The sequence below is a fragment of the Octopus bimaculoides genome, chromosome 8, assembly GCF_046866305.1.
Source record: "Octopus bimaculoides isolate indiv1 chromosome 8, ASM4686630v1, whole genome shotgun sequence".
Classification (NCBI taxonomy): domain Eukaryota; kingdom Metazoa; phylum Mollusca; class Cephalopoda; order Octopoda; family Octopodidae; genus Octopus; species Octopus bimaculoides.
Window position 1 is genome coordinate 44,527,482 of NC_142935.1, and position 19,285 is coordinate 44,546,766.

The 19,285-nt window shown below is 37.0% G+C and overlaps 1 long non-coding RNA gene across 1 annotated transcript in view; it reads right to left on the reverse strand.

Moving 5' to 3' along the window:
* Positions 1 to 13,495, reverse strand: part of LOC149134379 (uncharacterized) — a 31,511-nt gene extending 18,016 nt beyond the window's left edge. The window contains exon 1 of the long non-coding RNA XR_016242862.1: positions 13,350 to 13,495. This is a non-coding gene — a long non-coding RNA (uncharacterized LOC149134379). The remainder of the gene's footprint in view (positions 1 to 13,349) is intronic.
* Between the last annotated feature and the right edge of the window lie 5,790 nt (positions 13,496 to 19,285).

Sequence of the window (19,285 nt, forward strand, 5' to 3'; positions counted from 1 at the left end):
ATAGGTTGTAAAGATGCAATTTGCTGTCGTTAAGAAAGAGAAAGTAAATTATCCTTGAAATGCGAGTAAATTGCAATAGAAACCAGAAGTAACGACAGCTATATACCAAAATTTCATAAAGCACTTTTAATATCTGATATGTTAGATTCCAATGCGAGTCTCGGCAATTTCTATACCCATGAAGTTGTCAACCATTCACTCAATTTTATTGATTCAAACAAGGCTGCGAGCTGGCAGAAACGACTGGCCCCTTCCCCCCAAATTTTAGGCTTTGTGCCTAGAGTAGAAAAGAATTTCATTGATTCAAACGATGATGGCATCCATACACAGACTATAGAAAGGTTATGGATGCTGGCCAAGAAGAAACTTAATCGACAACGAGAGAATAGGGATGATTATGAGATGTCATTGCCGTCACTTCCAGTTTCTTTCATGTTTTTAGGACAATTTATTTTCACGTTTTTTACGAGGGTAAACTACATGCTAACCGAATAAGTCTGGTGGGCACTGGGATCACGAATACTAGGTTACATCTTCTATGTTCAAAGTATTCCTCTGCTCAGTAGATAAGTCACATGGTTAAACCCACCCCACCCCGATACGAATTTGGGAAAGTTAATGGCATGGTTTACAACAGCTTTCATTTATTCGCCCAATAATACACGATTCTTTTAAACGTGAACAAAGACTTCGATTCAAGATCAAAAGCAATTTCAATAAATTCTTCTTTAAGAAAGATGCAAGCGTGACTGTATGGTAAGAACTTTGCTTTCCAACCACATGGTTCCTGGTTCATTCCCACTGCGTGACATCTTGGAAGTGTATTTTCTACTACAGCCTCGGGTCGACCAAGGCCTTGTGAGGAAATTTGGTTGACGGAAACTGAAAGAAGCTCGTCGTATATATATATATATATATATATATATATATATATGCTCGTGTGTATGTATGTGTGTGTGTGTGTCTTTACGTTTGTTTATGTCCTCATAAGTTGTTGGTTCGGCCAAAGAGACTGATAGAATAAATATAGTTTTAAAAGAAAATACTGGGGTTGATTTGTTTGATTAAACCAGTGGTTCTCAACTGGGGTCCATATGGTCCTTGGAAGTCAATATAAGATTTTGTTAAAATTTATCTGTAATAAATTGATTATACTTCTACAATTCACAAAATAATATTCTAATAATTTTTTAATACATTTCATAATGATATTAAAAATATATGATTTTTTAACAATCGAATGGCTAGGAGGGTCCATGCGAGTAAAATAGGAATCAAAGGGGTCTATCTACAAGTAAAAAATGGTTGAGACACTCTGGACTATACCCTTCAAGGCGGTGCTCCACCATGGCCGCAGTCCAGTGATGATAAGAAGTAAAAGATAACGGAAATGACAACTATTCCCTTCAAACTTTGCTTTTGTGACCTGGACATCAATGTTTTGAAACTGACCTATTTTCCATTACATTTCAAACAGATTCAGAGATGAGTTGCTGAAGCAGAAATATCGTTATAGCAAATATTATGCTCAATACCACAGATTTGCTTGTCAGTTGCTTGACCTTAACTACTTAAGCATGTCCCTCAACGGCTGACATTACGTACATCTCTGATTATGAGCAGGAATAATTAGCGAGCATCATAGCCATGTATCGAGAGGGATTCTTTGGGGTTTGAGTAAATGTAGCAAGAACAAAGTTTGAAGGATATATTAGCCATTTTTCATACTTTCTAGGGGAGAGTAAACTGGAAATAACAGCTGCTATCCAAGGACGAAAATCGTGTTACACCATTTACTGTTGTGCGTGTGAGTATGTGTGAGTGTCCGCTCACGCATGAGTTAAAGTGTATGTATGTATATGTAAGCATTTATAGGCTGTGTAGGCATATCTATGACTATAAGAGCGTGTACATATGTGTGTATATGTAAATATATATGCATGTTATTAATGTTATTAATGGATCATACGAAAAAGAAGCACACCCTAAAAGTCAGAGAAGTTATTGTGTGTGTGTGTGTTTGTTCCCCCACCATCGCTTGACAACCGATGTTGGTGTGTTTACGTCCCCGTAATGGCTGCTCTGTGTATGAATGCCGTCATCGTTTGAATCAATGAAATTCTTTTCTACTCTAGGCACAAGGCCCGATTCAAGATCAGGAATACTACGCTTAGAAGACATTTGAATTGAGATTTAAGGCCTTCTTGAAATCCTAAATGCGGTTTTTATAGTTAAGTTATTTATTATCCAAAACACTCTCTTCAGTTAACTATATGGAGGACAATTTTAAGAAATGCCAAAAGTTGCATCGGCCCAAATTAGCAGCTCTAGCCTCTATAATTGCAGTGGTCATTTTTTGTATTCCAATTTGCATTTCTCTAAATTTACCAGATGAAAGGTGAAGTTTTATTTAGCTTTAATTCGTTTTCAAGTGTAACATCTATATTCCATTAAAACTTCACTGTTGAATTATACATCTGTATTTAATCCTTAATCTTTATCTTTTATCTTTCACTTGTTTCACCATCTTGAAGAATTTTTAGCCGAACAAATCGACCTCAGGACTTTTTTTTTAAGCCTCTTTCTTATTGCATCGGTGTCTTTTGCCAAACCGCTAATGTTTCGGGGATGTAAACACGCGAACACTGTTTGTCAAGTGTGTGAGGGGGGACGACACAAACGCAGACACACGTACATATTACACACTCACACACGTATATATATATATATATATATATATATATATATATGACGTTCTTCTTTCGGTGCCCGTCTACGAAATCCACTCATAAGGCTAGAGCTGAAGACATTTACACAAGGTGCATTGTTGTACCATTCAAGACTTTTCATTCCTTATAAACAGTACACAATGCTTCAAACGAACTACAATACTCTCCTATATATTTATATATATATATTAGACAAAATGAGATAACAAAGCCAAGGCTGAGATGAATTTTCAGGACATTTATAAAGAAGAGATATAGATATGGTCTCATAGCTGTTTCTGGGATATTATGAATATCCCTTCATCAGAGATGATGTGAGATAGTTAAATAGAGATAAATATTTGAGTTCGGAATAAGGAATTATTATGAAAAAGGAGGAGATATGGAATATAGAGGGAAATAAGAGAATGAAAATAGAAATAAAATATCAAATATTGTAGTTGCAGTTGCATTATTCGAGTGAAGTGGTGTATGGAAGTGGTAAAAAGTTTCCTGTACATGGTATGTAAGCTCCAATAGTAGTTGATGTTTAGTCATTTCAAAGTATGGAGCCATGGATTGTGTGTTGCTCATTCGAAGGGTTTTTGTGTGTTGCTCATTCGAAGGGTTTTTGTGGTGTGAATAAAAATTTGAGAATGTATTGGTAGTATTTGTGAATAGATAGGGGAGAGATGTGTATGAATAGAATGAATAGATTGGTCAAAATGAAGACTGGAAGAGAAAATGAGAGGAAGAAAGAGAGAAAGGAAGAAAGAAATTAAGAAACAAATATTAAAAATTAAAATAAGAAGAGAGAAAAAAGAAAAAAGAGCGAAAGGAGTGAAAAAATGAAGAAAGGGTGACAGAAGTGAGAAAAGGAATGTTAGTTGGTGATCAAGATAATGTGTGGGGAGGATGGGAGAGGGTTGGGGAGTGGTGGATGGGAAGAGATGAGAAGGTAAGGAGCGAATAAGTGTAAGATATACAAGTAGGGGTGATATGATAGGGCTGCATTAAGGGATGGATAGAGAAAAGGTAATGGTGGGATGATACCAAAGTGAGTAGTAGTTTTAGTAGTAAAATTTAAAATGGAGGGAAGAATACAAGGATGTCAAATTTCTATAAATAGACGTATGTGATAGGTTAGTGTAATAGGTAGGAATCACAGAAGAGGAAAGACGGTATAATAACATAGTATGCGCACACACACGTACATATATATATGCGCATATGATTACATGCATATTCACACGCATATATACATACATACGCATATACATACACATACATACGCGCAGGCGCACACGCGCTTATACAAAGTCACACGTACACGCGCATACAGGCACTTACGTATGCATATATACACATACACACACTCATATTTGTATATACATATGCACGTACATATACATACACTCACACACATATGTGTATATATGTATATATATATATACATATATATACATATACATGCATATACATACATGCATATACATACATACATATACATACATACATATACATACATACATACATAAACATACATGCACACACATTTACACACACATGTATCCGCTTGTATGTCCATATATGTAGTGTTAAATGATTGTGATCCTTAAAGTAACATACGGAAGTTAAAAAATTTAAGATTAAAAATTGAAATGGAGATAAAGGAAAGTTAGGTACGGTAGATAGGGATTACCTAAGGGGTGTTGTGGATATATGCTGTGTGGTTATTTAGCTTGCATTTAGAATTATGGTAAAATTTGAAGGTATGAAAAAAACGGTTGTTGCATGTACTTAGGGCATCATTATATTTATTTAGTAGTGTCGAGGAGTTGTATTTTAATATGTGGTATGCCTCCGTGAGGCATAACTTACAGGCTAAGCGTTAACTCTGGTATGGAAGCCCTGAATTTATTATGGACCATGACAAAATGTAAAGGATATTTCTGCTTTTGAGATGATGTATGTGACTGGCGAGTGTTGTAGATTTACTGTGTTTCTCGTATCTAAAAGTATTGAGATGGGTGGCATATCGCTGTTTAAATTTATGGTCGATCCTATATATATATATATAGCTGCAGAATTGTGTAATGTGTTGAGGGCGGTGCATTTATAAATTACATTAGATCTTCTACAATGGGTTTGTAGAGGGCAGATGGACCCAGGACAGCAGTTACAAGTGAGTGTATTTTGGGGATTATTTTCAGGAATGGAGGAGGTAATACTGTCAGAGGAGAGGTTAGAGATGGGGGTAGAAAGGTCTAAGTTACTAGTATTATTATTACTATTATCGTTATTATTGCTATTGTTGTTGTTAATTATTCTATCTGTAACGGTGGTGGAAGTGGTAGTATCGTGGATAGTGTTAGTAGGATAGGTTGGGTTATGGTTGTGGTCTAACATATGGGGTTCAATGTTGGAAATGTGTACATGTTGGGTGTTCGTGTATTCAGAGTTGTTATAGTATGAGTTTTGATAGTAGAGAGAAAGCTTTTGTTTATTAGAGGCTGCTATGATAGACTCGAAGTTGGGTGGGGTGAAATAGGATAACTTCAGGGTAGATCTTTTAAAGATAGAGTAATATTTATGTCGACGAGGGAAGTTGGAGTCTAGTATATTAAAGAAGGATTTAGCTAAGTTCTTAACGTTTAGTGAGAAGGCGGGTGTATAACATAGAATAGAGCGTCCACCACTTTTTTGTGGGGTGCTTAGGGGTAGTGCTATCTATATTTCTGGAAAATACAGTGGGGTAGCATGATCTGTTGTTAGCTGTTTTAGCTTTTGACCTAGTGTTATATGTATGCGTGTTGGGGTCTAGGTTGTCTTAATACGGGTTCTCCCGGGGCTCTAGCATAGTGTATGTGTGGTCTGGTGTGATTCAGATGGTTGGTGTGTCGTTGCGATGTGATTTGAGATATATGTTGTTTAAGCCTAGTATTAGGGATGTATTTTATTTGTTGGGAGAAACCGCTGGCAGCGAGCGCTTGGTTTTAATATGCTGCGTGGTTATTGAATATTTCCTCAGTGAAAGAGATGTCAGATATACAGATCGAGATACCCCTGACTATGTTATCAAAGGTGTATTTGTGGTGATTGAAATGAATGTTTAGGTATTTAAGGTATTGATTAGGTTTAAGGTATTTGGTTAGGGAGTATTGGGAGGTTTCTAAGTTTAAAGTTACGTCTAAAAATTTAGTAGTTTTCTGGGAATTTTCAACCGTAATTGACAGGTTTAGGCTAGAAAAAAATTTGTGTAGATCTTTTCTAGCTCGTTCGAAGGAGGATTTATTATTTATTTACGCTCTTGGTAAGTAGCAAGGCGTCATCTCTGTAGAGGCCTCCCTTGAGGTTAGGGAAATGTATTTGGAGCTAGTGGAGTATGTATAGTGAGAGAGAGAGAGAGAGAGAGAGAGAGAGAGAGAGAGAGAGAGAGAGAGAGAGAGAGAGAGAGAGAGAGAGAGAGAGAGAGAGAGATACTAATGTTTTACAGGGGTGATAACAGAAAATACTGCGGAATGGATATCTGTGTGTAAACAGTAAAAGAGTTTAGTTGTGCGGCCGTTATAGTTACGTTACAGTTTCCTTGTAGGGAATTATTCGAATGGCATATGATAGCTCATTTGCCACCTTTAAAATGGTAGAATTTTTGCATCATGCGTACTGAAATCATCAAAGGAAGTAACTTCTGGATATTTTTAAAGATGTAGTTTCCTTTATATTTGAAGTACCTACGTGTCTCGAGCAAATTTCTGATAAAGGTTGTAATTTAGGTTAAAAATGCAATGGGTATTCTCAGGTTTGAGAAAAAATAGAAAGTTGAAGTAGGAAAATTATAAATTCAAAAGTACTTAGCTACGTAGAAAAAAAAATGGAACGAAACAAACGAAAAATGTAAAATACTACTACTAATAATAATAATGGTTTTAAATTTTGGCACAAGGCCAGCAATTTCGATGAGAGTAGGAAAGTCGACTACCTCAGTACTCAATCTATTTATTGACCCCAAAAGGATGAAAGGCATGGTCAACCTCGAAGGAATTGGAACGATATGTCGCTAAGCATTTTTGACTGGCGTGCTAATGATTCAGCCAGCTTGCCGCCTTATACAACAACAACAACAACAACAACAACAACAACAACAACAACAACAACAACAATAATTATTATTATTATTTCTTTTATTAGCCACAAGGCCTCACATACAATAACATTAAATGACATGCAACAACATAAAAGACAAAAATGGGACGTTACAATGGGCTTTCCGCGTGTAAACAAAACTTAAAAGTAAAAAATTAAACAAATTAAATCTCTCAACAGGAAAGGCGCTTTAAGGTCTTCGTGGAAATCCACATAACATCTACGGGTGCCTGATCAACAAGGCAAGAGCCCTTCTCTTTTTACATTTCATAGATGTACGCTCAGAATTGGTCCTTTCACACTGGCCATTCCTCCAACATTCACCCACTTTTCAACAAACTTACTACAAGGTAACACTTCCCTCTCCACCCTCAACTTCCTTTTCAAGTGAAACTTGAAAAAGCTGAAGAATGCTTCGCAAAAGAGGAAAATGTCTGTCTTTAGTCCTTTCAAACGGGTCCACCATACTACTTCTTTCGCTACAGCCACTAGACAAATAAAAATTGCCTCCCCCGGCCAAAAGAGGGCGGCAGGGCAATCTTCACAATGGATTCAGCTGATAGCCGGATCCGTCTTACACGCGACAGTAGACATTCGACAATAACTCACAGTATATATATACCTGTGAAAATATGTGACACTTATTCGGTAGCCATGATAAAACTCCGAGTTTCGGATGCCGGGGCGGAAACTTTATTTTTACACATAAATTCCTCTGTTTACATAATATCGATGTCTCTTTCTTTCTTTTGTTGTCCTTTCTATCAATATATATTTTTTTTTTCCGTCCTTGTTTTTTGTATACATTCGCTGGTTTCTTCCAGGGAATCTAATGCTCTTAGCTTAATTTTTCCTCGGGACTGGCCAGATTGGAGCAGTCTCGAGTATAATCAGCCGAAATTGTGAAGATAATCTGGTACTCGACTGAGGAAAGAAAACTTCGAATGACCCGTCCTTGCTTTCTTTGTATCGTGTATCTGGATGTTTTGTTGTCCCATTTTTGTATTACCTAACTGTCCGGATGGTTTGCGTTCTTGCTCCATTTTGTATTATATATATATATATATATATATATATATATATATATTTAACAGATGAGGAATTATGTACATTATTTACATTTGACGGATGAGGACAAATATCCGTCAAATGTAAATAATGTAAATAATATATATATATATACATAACTCAGCATGTTACGTGCAACCGCTAGAACCTACATGGAAGTGTTCTGGTGTTTTTAATAAAACTTTATGTTTGCTGGCGCTTTCCAATAAACTTTTTTTCTGAATCTTTCAAATTGTAAAATTAATTTATGGACGCCCTGTATGAAGAGCATGTTTTTATTTTCTTAATTTATGACTTGGTTTTCTCTCTAGTTGTCCAGTAATTATATAGTCCTTAATATCTGCGTGTAACCAAAGCAGTAAATGTTTGAGTGATACCCTTAGCTCCTCATTGTTTCAACTGCTTAAATATATTTTACGCCTTTTGCTGAATAATGATTTTGGAGAGTGGCAAGCGTGGGATAGAGTGACATATCATATATCCAGGGCCGTTTTAACAGAATTATAAGCTTCCGGGTAACGCAAAGCAATACAGCAACACAGACTAGCATTGAACCCCAAGACGCACTGCGTCTACCCAAACGCTAAACAAAATTTTCTGTACTCGCCATGAATTTACTATCTCTAAGTGTTTGTTTAGTAAAGTTACGCTCAAATGATTTTACAGGATAACATATATTTGATCATTATGTTTTTTTTTTAATTTGACGGTGTAAATTAAAAAGAATCTGGAATAACATGTTGATTTTGTCCTACTTCTTTTTTCTTTGTTGTCTGGTATGTAACGAAATTGTTTTATGCTTACGTGACATGATAGGATAAAAAAGAGCACTGAGTAATTTTTTTTTTCTAATTATTGTATTTTAAAAAAAATTAGAAGTTGCTACGAATCTAGAACAATGTTGCACAAATTGATTCACCTAAACGCAAAAGTAAACCAACTATGACAGGTAACAAGAGGTTTCCTTGTGGCTGCTAATTTGCTGCAACAGTAACCTTCTGTAATGTGAAACGAGGGTCCTCCGTGAGCCAAAGGTTCATAAGTCTGGTTTCCGGATTCTGTGACGTATCCAGCCCCTTCCCTTAACGGTACGCCGATCCATCATAAGATTAGATACTTTTGCCAGCTGAGTGGACTGGAGCAACGTGAAGTGAAGGGTTTTGCTCAGTCTAAGAATCGAAACCACAATCTCGCGATTAAGAGTGCGACACTGACCACTAAACCACGTGGTTACTCACACACACACACAATCACGTATGTATATATATATATATATATATATATATATATATATATATATCACACAATGTAACCTCGTGGGCATTGGTGCCGATTTTTTCTTCCTCCGTTTTTCCATTCTTTGAACTTTCCTTGTTTCCGACGAAGGGCTCCGCCCGAAACGTCATACTCTCTCTCTCTTTCCTTTCCCGAGCGTCTAATAACACTATCCGTATCACGTCCTCACGTTGTTGTTTTTTGTTAGTTTTCGTCTTTTTTTAAACTTATATATATATATATATATATGTGTGTGTGTGTGTGTGTGTGTATTTCTTCTATCTTAATGAATAAAAATTCTTCTGATAGAATAAATGGGTTAATAGAAACCAATGTAGCAAAGAACACAAAATAACTGTGGTTAGCTCCTGTTTTTAAGGCAGGAACTCCTTGAAATTTTGGGTATTTGAGTATATTTAAAAATTTAAGGATTGGAGAAAACGCATGTTATAATTGCAATTATAACATGCGTTTTCTCCAATCCTTAAATTCTTATATATATATATATATATATATATATATATATATATATATATATATATATATATAGTGGAAGCGCAATACCCCAGTGGTTAGGGTAGCGGACTCGCGGTTTCGATTCCCAGACCGGGCGTTGTGATTGTTTATTGAGCAAAAGCACTTAAAGCTCCACGAGGCTCCTGTAGGGGTGGTGGCGAACCCTGCAGTACTCTTTCACCTCAACTTTCTCTCACTCTTTCTTCCTGTTTCTGTTGTACCTGTATTTCAAAGGCCAGCCTTGTCACACTCTGTGTCACACTCTGTGTCACACTCTGTGTCACACTCTGTGTCACACTCTGAATCTCCTCGAGAACTACGTTAAGAGTACACGTATCTGTGGAGTGCTCCGTTGATCGGATCAACTGGAACCCTCGTCTTCGTACCCGACTGAGTGCCACGACAAACGAATATATATATATATATATATATATATATATATATATATATATATATATATATATGGGAGAATATACGAAAAAACAACAACAGACGAGGACAGGTGGTGTAAATAACAAAAGGATGTATTAGTATGACGCTCGGGAATACGGAAAGTCTTTGACGTTTCGAGCTACGCTCTTCAACAGAAAGAATACGGAGACAAGGAGAAAAACACGGAGAATATATATATATATACGTGTGTGTGTGTGTGTGTATGCGTGTGTAAAGTATAAAGGTTTGTTCACAGGGCTCCGAGGTTATAGCCAGGAAGGTAGTTATGGAGCCATTGTAGATTTCCAATATAGCGGATTTATAATTATTAAAGAGAACAACAAACGTTAAGGCAAGACAAACAACTCAAGTCGTACACGTTATTATTACTGGAAAAATTCAAAGTCTTATGGCTGTTTCTGAGATATCCCAGAGTGTGGGATATTCCGTCATCGGAGACAAACAGGGAAAACGAGAAGGGTATAGATTAATGAAATGATGACACAGAGGACAGGAGAAAAGGAATAAGATGAAGAAAGAGATGTTTGTCTTGCCTTAACGTTTGTTGTTCTCTTTAAAAATTATATATATATATATCAGCAATGTAACTACACACGGTGGCGATATTTTCGCTTTCTTCGAACTTTTTCCTTTCTCTTTTCCGACGAAGAGCTATGCTCGAGATCTCAGAGGTGTAGATGGGGATATGTTCAAGCAACAATTGGACAAATTTTTATCTAATATATCAAATTAACCCACACCACGGCAAGAAACGCAAAGAAAGGAAGCTCTGTCCGACTCACTATTTCATCAGGACCGATTCAGGAGACAGGACAGGGAAATGAGCCTAAAATAAACAAGCATTATAACTAATGACAGTATCCCAGAGTTGCCAGAATGCTTGTTTCTTTTAGACTCAAGGGTCGAAAGTTTCGAGCACAGCACTTACCAAACTGACTTCGAATTTGTGGGTTTCGTTTAATAAACATTGACTTTCATTTTATATGAAAGTAGACGCCTAAATTTGAAGTCAGTTTTGGTAAGTATTTTGCAAGAAACTCTCCACCCTTCAGAAACTATGCAATATCTGCCGAATATATATGGTAAAAAGTGCGTTAAATGAAGAATCGGTGACGAGTGAAAACCCTGTGCGCGTTCTAAAAACCACTTCATTCCATCATACCCCAATATTTAACTATTTTCTTTAACCAATACACAGTGAACGCTTGTAAGCTTATTATTATTATTTAAATTCCGCCGAGGTCGACTTTGCCTTTCATCCTTTTGGAGTCGATAAATTAAGTATCAGTGAAACACTGAGGTCGGTTATTATTATTATTATTATTATTATTATTATGCTTTTTTTTCTTCTTTCTTCAAATTTTCTTCCATTTCTCGCCGAGTGTTTTCCGTACACCTAGGGCAGTGAAACTCGTTGTATGCATTCCCAGTTTACACACGCAAATTCACAGGTATTATTATTATTATTATTATTATTATTATTTATTTATAAAATAAAGGATGCGTAGCGTTCCATTCATTAATAAGTCAAAAACAGTACCGTAAATGCACAAACGAACGGAAAAACAGACACAGAAGGTCCCCCGATTCCTCATCAGTTATCGGCCAGAAGTTCAAACGCAAATTCGCGCCCTTGACGGTAATATTATCTCCTTTCTGGTGGCGACCAGCAAGAAGCTGTCAAGCAATGGAACCAAAATAGAACGAGAACGGACAAACAATAAATGGATAAACAAGCAATACAGAAGTAAACATACGAAAATGAATAAATGTAATTCAAGACGAAACCGTTAGTGGACGGACGAAGGACAAACACGAAATAAATGAACAAATGGTGTTGTTTGTGTGTGTGTGTGTGTGTGTGTGTGTGTGTGTGTGTGTGTGTGCTCGTGCGTATATTGTGTATATAACGACAATATAATAATTATTACTAAGAGGATGTTAGCAATTGTTTTAAACCCAGGTTCGCCCTGGCTGAGGAGAGCTATGATTAAAAATGTTTATTTCTTTATCGAAGTCTGCAGAACTTTCTTGAACTTAATGTGTAGATTGAGGGAAATTGGTTACTATTTCAAGGAAGTCGACCGACTCGAAAATAAAGGTCCTTTTGAGCTACCGATGATGATCAGGACGAAGGTCTGGGATGATGATGATTCAAATCATCAAAAACAAACTGAAAATCCACTTTCTGCAACAAATTTACATTTCTCAACCGAGAATCGAACCTGCAACCGCAAGCATATATTGTCGTAGTCTTAGAAATACTTTCCCTAATTCCATCCATACATACTAATTACACGGCTCTAAAAGCCCGTTTTTAAATGTTCATGCTTGTAGCTATTACAGGCCTAAATTACATAATTGTACCCCCCCCCCCCAACTTTGATGTGAAGCTCGGTACTTATTCTATTGGTTCCTTTTCGCCGATACGCTAACTTACTAAGTTACAGGAGTGTAAAGAAACCAACACCGGTTGTCAAGCGGTAGTGGGAGGCAAGCATAAACACACACACACATATCTATAGAAAGATATTGATACAGATTCGACAGCGGACTTCTTTCAGTTGCCATCAACCAAATATACTCACAAGGCTTTGACCGGTCTGAAACAATAGATGTCTTACACAGTGGGACTGAACCAGAACCATCTAGTCGGGAAGCAAACTTCTTACCACTCAGCCATACTCACTCACAATACATGTGTTCGGCTTCAAGTTAGTCCTGAAGAGTAAATGAATCTCCGTCGATTTCGACGATGTACATTCAGAAGCTTAATCAACTGAGCGAATTCTATCAGCTCAACAGCTGATAGAATTAAAGGGGATTATCTTTAATGTACTCCGCAGAAAGAATTAGCGGGAACGACAGCGTGTGACAAAGCCTCACCTTTGAATGACAGGTGTAATTCACCTGACTGGCTTCTACGTACACAGTTCGTTCCGTCTACCCCAATTTCACCCCCAAGATGCCACGCATAGCATTTGCGCGCGCACGCGTTTTGTGAAGAAGAAGACGAAGAAGACGAAGAAGAACAACAACAACAACAACAACAACAACACTAGCAAGAAGAAGAAGAAGAAGAAGAACAAGAAGAACAAGAAGAAGACGTCTTCCCCACTAAAATATCGGGCACAAAACTGAAGTGGGTGTCACATAAGAAAACGTATCTTATTTTAAACTTACCTTACTGTTTGAGATAACCAAATATGTTCCTGTTTATTAAATGTTCACTCGCTCGTTGGTCTATGGTGATTAAAATTTACCTCAAGAGTTTCACAGGTGTCACTACTACTGCTGTTGCTACTGCTTCTGTTGCTGCTGCTACTGCTGTTTTCTTTTTGTTGACACTGATTTAAATACAAGTAATAATAATAATAATAATAATAATAATAATAATAATAATAACAACAACAACAATTATTATTATTGTTATAATAATCGCAACAGTAACTACTACTATTATTAGTACCACTTCTACCACTACCACTACCACCCGATATCACGAACGTTCATTGTGTTTGTGTGTGTGTGTGTGTGTGTGTGCGGGAGGATGTATGTGAGTGTGGCTGTGTGCGTGTGAGTATGTGTACGCGTACCTGTGTGTGTGTGTATGTGCATCCAAAGTCTCATATATAAGTATATATATGTGTGTGTGTGTGTGTGTGCATGTGTGTGTATGTGTGAGTGTGACTGTGTGTGCATGTGACTGTATGCGTGTGAGTGCGTGTGTGTGTGTGTGTGTATACCCAGTCTCATATATAAGTATGTGTGTGTGTGACTGTGTGTGCGTGTGTGTGTATGTGTGTGTACGTGCGTATCTGTGTGTCTATGGTCGTATGTATCGTGTAGCGCGTGGGTGCTTATGCATGCTGTTATTGTAGTTTCTTTTTTGGGTCTTTAGAAATTTCCGTAACCAGTCAGGCGAGCTGAGTATGAAAAGACATGGGGTATCTTTATTATATCAGGAGTGGCGATGGTGTGAACTGGCAGTAGTAGTAAGGAAATGGTGGTGGCGACAGCAGCGCGGCGACGGCCGTGGTGGAGAGAGAGGTCATAATATTCTTTTCTACTCTAGATACAAGGCCCGAAATTTTTGGGGAGGGGCCAGTCGATTAGATTGACCTCAGCACGCAACTGGTACTTAATTTATCGATCCCGAAAAGATGAAAAGCAAAGTCGACCTCGGCGGAATTTGAACTCAGAACGTAAAGACAGACGAAATACCGCTAAGCGTTTCACCCGGCTTGCTAACGTTTCTGCCAGCCCGCCGCCTTATAGAGATCATAATATTAAGAGTAGCGGTGGCTGCGGTGTTCATGTTTATAGAGGTAGCTGTCTTTTGATTGCTTTCTAATGATGGTGGCATTTCCGCTCGTTTTAGGGCTTCAGGATTTCACCGTGACCCTGACAGGGTAGCTAACGGGTACTATACAGTGATTTTATCCAGCACTGTTTATTGAGTATTCGCAGCTAAACCTATATATCTACAACCATACCTCTATCCGCAGATTGGGCATCCGATGGATAAGGGTTTTCATCACCACAGCAAGATGGACCAAATGATGATGATGATGATGATGATGATGATGATGATGTATTAAATGTGCTAAGTATATTGGAGTGGGGGTAGTATTAGTGTTATTGGTGCATTGATGGCACTAATGGACTGGAACTCCGAGAGGAAATTCGCTAAGAGGAACAAGTCTGCTTTTTGGCTCCTCCCTCCACTCGGGCCAAGAAGCAGTCTTGTTTAATCTGGAGAGTGAGGGGTCAAAAAACAATATTGTTTCCTTTATATAGAGAAGTATATATCATTTTTGTATTTGGTTTCCAAATTTCTTGATGTGAATCTGTGTACTGAAATAGACTTTGTTGTATCCCGGGAGGAAAAATAAAAACGTGAAATTGAACCAGTGCGTGTGTTTATTATTGACGTAACGACCCTCCCGACATAAAAAAAACCCCCCAGAAACATATGGTTGTGAGGCAAAATGAACATAATGGATAACTGTCAGTGTATGATTAAGACAATACTATTGAACAATAAGTCTAACATCTGAGGTCCTCTGAATATGACTATCGGTTAACTTTAGCAAAAACATTATTCTCTTTGCCCTGCAACAACCAGATAACATAGTTTATATAAAGCAACGATAAGCCTAATCAGCAAATAAAATGAGGTTTTCTGCCTTTTTTATCAGCAAAATTTCGGCGAATGCGTGATTGTGTGATAAGAAGCTTGCTTCTCAACCACATGGTTCCCCGTTCAGTCCCACTGTGTGATACTTTGGGAAAGTGTCTTCTACTATAGCCTCAAGGCGATCAAAACCTTGTGAGTAGATTTCACAGACGGAAATTGAAAGAAGCCCGTCATATATATGTATGTGTGTGTGTGTGTGTGTGTGTGTGTGTGTGTGTGTGTGTGTGTGTGTGTGTGTGTGTGTGTGTGTGTGTATGTGTGTGTGTGTGTATTTGTACCCCCATCATCGCTTGGCAACCGATGTTGGTGTGCTTACGTTCCTGTAGCTTGGTGGTACGTCAGAAGGACCGATAGAATAAGTGCTAGGCTTAAAAATAAGTCTTGGGGTCGAATTGTTCGACAAAACCACTTCAAGGCGGTGCACCAGCATGGCCACAGTCAAATGACTGAAACAAGTAAAAAAAATTTTTTTAATAAATAAAAAAATAAAATTTCGTTTTTGTATTTGGTTTGGAAGATTCTTGATGCGAATTCTTGTGTTATGTAGACAGACCTGAAGCTGACCTGGAGTAGAGAGGGTATGTCATAGAAGAGGTTATGAATGGCAACGAAAGGACTTTGGTAAATAAAATCTGTTTAATTTAGCTCAAAGAGTAAAGAAAAATTAACAAAACAGTTTGAAAATTGGTATACTGGTGGAATTTCTCACGCAGAATACGGTTTACTTTGAACATTTTTGACAAAATTTCGTATTTTCGAAGTTATTTCGTGTTAAAGTTGCCGTATTTGGGTAATTTTAGCCAATCAACGACGTGTATTTAGTTGAAGAAAGCTACTGCTGTTTGCGATAGTAATCGGAGAGGAACAACTTCCGGGTCATCTCTACTAAATGTCATCATTCTGTTCTATTTTACTTTTTGTTTACTACCTGTGTTGCATATTACACGCATTTTTATTTATTTTTTTTTATTCTCGCGTCGGAGTAACCAGTAAACATATAGAGCTGCTAGCTTTTTGTTGTTATCTCATTATAATCAACAACAAACACATTTCGTCAATATAAAAGTCTTTATTAGGTTAAAAATAACATTATGAAAACATAAAGATAAAACGAAACAAATATTCTTTGTTTTCTTCCAAGTACCTATGTGCTTCAGCCGTAGTCTTTCACGTTGTTCACCAACCGACCTTTCCTCTGAGAAAAATCAGTGGAGTCAGTCGATCTCCATACACAAATTATTTTCCACCTGAAACTTATAAAAAAAGTATGCATATTAGGCGAACTTTTCTATAAGGCGCACTCTAAATCTTCCAGGTAAAAAATAGCGGCTTATACACCGGAAAATACGGTAATTGTAGTGGCAGTGATAAGTTCACTCGCCGGTTGCTAGTTGCAGGGAGGGAAAGAGTAAGAAATGCACGGTGTTGACTAGAAAGGAAGAAAGGGTAAATGTGACATCGTCTTCGCTCGACATACAAATAGAACAGAGTGGTGACATTTTGTAGAGATGACCCGGAAGTTGTTCTTCGATTACTATCGCAAACAGCAATAGCTTTCTTCAACTGAATACACGTCGTTGATTGGCTAAACACTCAATAACTTCTGAAATACGAAATTTTGTCAAAAATGTTCAAAGTAAACCGTGTTCTGGGTGAGAAATTCCACCAGTAAACGGAGTTTCAAACAGTTTAGTTTTAAAAAATTAATTTAAAAATCTGTCCGTCAAACTGAACAGATCCGGTAAATACAACTGACTGATTGAGTAACCGAATAATTAATCAAACAATGGATTAATTAGAAGGTTAAATAGTTAATCAATAAAAGAATAATAAAGAAGTGAAACTGAACAAGCGCGTGTGTCTATTATTGATATATTATTGAGCCTTCTGAGATACATTATCAAAATAAGGTTTTCCTGACAATGCTCAGATCAATATTCAGTCTTGATAAATAAACAAATATTGTTTAAAACATGGTTGATCTTAAGAAATTTTTCCTACTGAAATTGCCGACAATATTTTCAGCCATAAACATTTGAAAATATTTCACAACGTTTTGAGTCAATTAATAAATTTAACAATCTCAAAGTTTCAGTTCGGGCTTTTCAAAATTTGTTTTATACACTGACGGTAAAGGTTACATTTATGTTGCAAAATCTTTATCGTAGTCAATAGGATATTGATGAGCTAACTCTTTCACTATCTTTTCTGACTTACTTTCAGACATTGTAGGTTATTTTCACGAGATATGACAAATTTTATCTAACCGCTTAGAAGCATGACTGTGTACACTTAATCCTGCAAGAACATTTGTCAATGAAAATATAAAACACGAATTTTTAAGGTGTTGTATCGTCGTAACAATCTTTTTCCTCTTTCGAGTCCCACCTCCACGTCCGTGGGAGAATATGACACCCATCTCAAAATCTGGAACCATCTCCTTGGCTTCATTCCAGATGCATTTCCACAAAAGAATACACACGGGTGGAAATTTATAAAAAAAAAATCTTTGTCTCGCAACTTCATCAAATTTCAAGGCGATTTTTAAATTTAGATATTTCCTCATCCAATGTGGCATCTCTAGCTAGAATGCTATTTTCACACATAACTATATAGGCCAATACATTATTGCAAATTGTCAACATTAACACACAAACAAAATGTTGGATATGCAAATACTCTGTCTCCTTCATTCCTTGTGTTGAATGCTAATAAGGTGAGATACAAAAGACTTGATAGTTTGAATTCTGCCAGACACCTGGTCTGACATGCTGTGTACTGAACTAGCTATTCGGCTTTAAAGTGACTTCTGTTGTTTAGGACTCGAACTTAGCAAGTTATACATATTCTTATCAGTTCTAAAATACATTATGATTTCCGATATGCACTTTGTCACGCCGTTTGCCACGCACATATATTCTATTATTCTATTATCGGTTTCAGCCAGGGGCTACGGTGGATATTACATACATACATACATACATACATACATACATACATACATACATACATACAAAAAACACATACATAAACAAACATATACATATAATATACATATATGTATTTATTGATATGGAGGAACATACAGAAGACGGCGAGCTGGCAGAATCGTTGGCACGCCGGGCAAAATGCTTCGCAGCGTTTCGTCCGTGTTCACGTTCTGAGTTCAAATTCCGCTGAGGTCGATTTTTTTTCCTTTCATCCTTTTCGGGATCGATAAAAATAAGTGTCAGTTGAGTATTGGGATCTATGTAAGTGACTTATCTCCTCTGCCGAACTTGTCCTTGTGCCAAAGTTTGAAACTAATATATATGTACATACTTATATATATATATATATTTTTTTTACATTTATCTGTGTAAGCTTGTATATGCGTTTGTGTATGCATACACGTGTGTGAGTATATGGCTATGTAAACTAGATGGACCTTAATTTCTTTTATTACAATATTCTTTCGGTTCTTATCTTAAAACACATCAATTATTCTGAAGGCTTTTGACACTTAATCCTCTTCCCTACATTGAACCTCTGCCCTTTCAGGCATGTTCCTCTTTCTCGTCTCATCTCTTCTACCTTTGATCCGGTGTCTCTCTCCCACCCTTCTTCTATATCTCTATATCCTTCTCTCTCTCTCTCTCTCTCTCTCTCTCTCTCTCTCTCTCTCTCTCTCTCTCTCCCTCTCTCTCTCTCTCTTTCTCACCCTCTCATTCTCTCTCTCCCTTCCAACCACGGAATAATTTACGCGACTCTTTGACCAACGATCATTATTCTCTTCTTAAGCTAACAACTCCTTTGTGAAAAGTCTTCTAATGTATTAGATATAAGATAGGTTTATTATTTAAAACTTTACTGGTTATATAAGCATATGTGTGTAAAAGTATATGAGTATATTTTCCACAGGTTTTACTTATTTGAATTC